General features: G+C 41.8%; 1 protein-coding gene across 3 annotated transcripts in view; it reads left to right on the forward strand.

Annotated features, from left to right (window-relative positions):
* LOC101570739 (tripartite motif-containing protein 5-like) overlaps window positions 1–3,554 on the forward strand; it is a 158,614-nt gene that overhangs the window by 4,147 nt on the left and 150,913 nt on the right. The window lies entirely within an intron of this gene.

Here is a 3,554-nt window from a genome sequence, read left to right on the forward strand (position 1 = left end):
AAAGAAAGAAATGGAGGTAGTGGGAAACATTAAATGTACTGAAAGGGATAGTAGGTAGATTTCTTGAAGACATGGGTAGGCAGAGAATTCATGAGAAAAAAAAAAGCAAACTGCAAAGAAAATTCTTCAAAGGTTCAATAATTGGTATCTTTTGTGATTGAAAAAATTTTGCACATCACAAAGAAATGACCAGAAGAGTGAAAAAATCCTGAGAAATTGAGAATAATCTTAGACATTAGTCATTCACACTAAGACTTCAATCTAGAAGTGTTTTTATCCCGTATAGTATGACTTACGTAGAAAGTGACACAGAGGTTTTCATGGGTAAATAGATGGAGGTAGATGCCATTCTTTTTTCCTTTGGTTCTGGGAATTGAACTCAGGATCTTAAACTTGCCAGGCAGAGTTTTGATCCCCTGAACCAACTCTCCAGCTATAGGCACCATACTCATAAGTGAAATAAATTAGAGCTGTATGTGAAAAGATAGTATTATCTCACTAGTGGAAGAAAGTGAAAGAGTACAGAAGGTCCGAAATGTACAACACATTGTGAAAGAAAGAAACTGCTTAAAGGAAACAAAAACTTGAATGGGTAAATGGGAAAAAGAAGAAAGGAAATACACACATGCACACGCACATGCAGGGGACTGGTAAGTTCCTGGGATATAGCTGAGCAGGCATAGTACTTTCGTGGCAAGTACAGTTTGGAGTTCAGTCCACAGTACCAAACAACAACAAAATGATAGCTAACATAATTACAGTACTAATTTTTTATTAGTTAATGGAAAAGGATTGTTTTTCCTTATATTCTTTGATAAATTTTGTACATCTGCATCTTGGAATATGAGCAACTAATTTGGTTTTTTTTTTAATTTTATTTATTTGTGTGTGTGTGTGTGTGTGTGTGTGTGTGTGTGTGGCCAGCTCAGCCCACCAGGGGGCAGGGCTGGCTGGCATGTGGTGCTGGGGGATTGAACCGCGGTCCCTGTGCTCTGCTAAGCTTGTTCTAAGTAGGTGGTTTAGACCACTGAGCCATCTCACCAGCCCATGAGCAACTAATTTGAAGATAACAATACGCAATGTGTTTACCATTGTTAATTTCCAGCCATCTTGATTTGAAATTCTGTACCATATTGATTTTTCCTTGATAAAAAAAGATTATTAGTGGCTTAGATAATACTGAATACATGGGCATCAAATGGGGAAGCTCACCATATAGCACGTACACATTGGAAGAGCAAGAACTTCCTGGAAGGGGCAGTATAAGGAGATTCTTGTCCTCAACCCAAGGTGACTTAGAATATCAATCCCTGCTTTTCTTCACTACAGGAATACGTGGCTGTAGCCCTTCCACATTGTCTTCAAGCCTGGCCTTCAGTGAATGAGTCTCTAGCCCCAGTTGTCTTCTGCATCAATCAGTCCAGGGCCCACCTCTGTCTAACGGTCTATAATATTTCTAAATCACCAAGCCATATCCATATGTGACAGTGTCTGCCACCCAAAAGCAAAGTGCAGCTGACCAATCAGAAGCAAGAGCAGCCCATTGCAGGATTTTCCTTAAGGGGCTCCTCTGCTAACTTTCAATATTTTGTAAGGTTAACATGAAATGTGGCACAAAATGTAAAATAAGTTTTGAGATCCTTTACAAAGAGGAGATAAAGGGGAAGGATATGAAACAGAGGTCGAGGACACAGGGTGGGAGCTGGGATACTCAGCAAGATCAATGCATTTTTGGCAGTGTTCCAGGGCAGCGCTAATTTCTGGAAGATGGGAGGGAAAGGAAGAGTAGAAGAAGAAAAGAAACAAAGTGTTTCATGCAAAGGTATCATCTACCAACTGATAGGTTATGGCCCTAGTGTGCTTTGCTGAATAGGGCTGAAGCCCTTAGAACAACAACTTGTCTTCCCAGAGACTACCTCTCCCCTTCTCCAACTCAGCCCAGGGTGAACTTTGCCTCATCTCAGAGAAGACCCCCAATCAGCTCCTCAGGTATATCTAAACATCCCCTTCCAACTCCAACCCTTGGCAAAAGTCCATAAAAGCCTGAGCCCCCCTTTTTTTAGATCCACACAATACCTTGTCTTCCCCAGATTCTCTCCTTGTCCTCCAAAATAATAAAGCCCCTTTCCCTTTTTCCTTCTGCCTGTTTTTCTGCTGTGACAGCATCAAAACCCTATCCCTGACAATAAATATAAGCATAATGTACTAAAAGATTTCTTAAAACAAATAAAAAATTCAATAAAAAACTTCTCACATTACCGACTTATACAATCAATTTAGACATGTTACAATTTACAATTTTATTTATGTATTTATTTTCTCTCTATGTTTTTTTAGGGAAGGGTCTACAGAGTGTTCAGTGTCTCACTACTTGATCGGACTCCTAGTGTTCCACCTGTTTACAGCCTCTCAAGGGCTGTATTACAGGTGCCAGACACCATGCCCATTCTCATTCGCCCTCTCAGTGAGCCTCTGGGGCTTGGCCCTCAATGCAGGCCCCGAGTCAAACCCAAGGCCCCTGTGCCTGCTTGCAGGCACTTTAATCTGCTGAACTATTTGGCTAGCCCTAAAAATTACAATTTTAAGTAATCACAGGGAGAAAAACTGATCTCGGGTGGATGACCTTCAAATGGCACAGTGAAAAAATGAAACTCCCGACTTCAAAGACACCTGGGACAAGTTCATGTTCTCTAAAGCAGAAGAATGAATTTTAGGAACAAATGGAGGTTATGAGCAGAATATATTTATTGGGGAAAAGAAAGCTTCTGTGCAAGAGAGGACAGGAGGGGGGCTCCGAGCTGGTGGTCCCCGCGATGCTGTCACTCCAGGGACTTTTATAGAGGAAAATCATGAAGTGAGGAGAGTCTAACATGGTGGAGAAGACATTGGAACTCGCTTAGGTGGGCATGTGGTGGGACAAAAGTGTGGTCAACCAGTGGGATTATGGGCACCATTGCTCAGGTAAAATTGATTAAATGGAGTAACAAAGGAGGAAGCCAGTCTTGTAGCAAGCGGGAATGAATATGGGATAGGGTCTCTTCCTGTTGGGGTTTGGGTTAGTGACTCATTTAGGCTCTTTCAGGTGATTGATACTACTTAGAATATCATTCCCTGGTGCCCTTTCCTAGGGAAGTATGTGGCTAATTTGTTTACTCTTTTTGTCTTGAGGTCTGACCCATAGGTTTGGTCAGTCTCTTCCGAGTTGCAGAGTCACCTTGTCTTCCAAATTGACTCCTTGAGGGTCTGGCCCTGTCTGACTGCCTAGAACATTTCTATTTAATTCAGCTGCCAATAGCAGTATCTGGGTAACAAAACACAGTGATGCAGAGCAAAAGATACTGAGAGTAACATGTCAATGAAATGTGAACCAAACATATTTCAAAGTTATACTAATTATATTAGATTTCAAGGCACAGACAATAATTTGAAACAAGGAAATACAATGTGGGAGGAGCTCTTTCTTTGCCAAACTCCCCCCAGGATCACAAAGTCTCTCAGCCAGGCTTCCACGGTGGCTTCCAGTTAGTCCTCCTGGCTCTGCCTGCCCCGCCCCC

Source organism: Octodon degus, unplaced genomic scaffold (genome assembly GCF_000260255.1).
Source record: "Octodon degus isolate 3935 unplaced genomic scaffold, OctDeg1.0 scaffold00146, whole genome shotgun sequence".
In the NCBI taxonomy this organism is placed as follows: Eukaryota; Metazoa; Chordata; class Mammalia; order Rodentia; family Octodontidae; genus Octodon; species Octodon degus.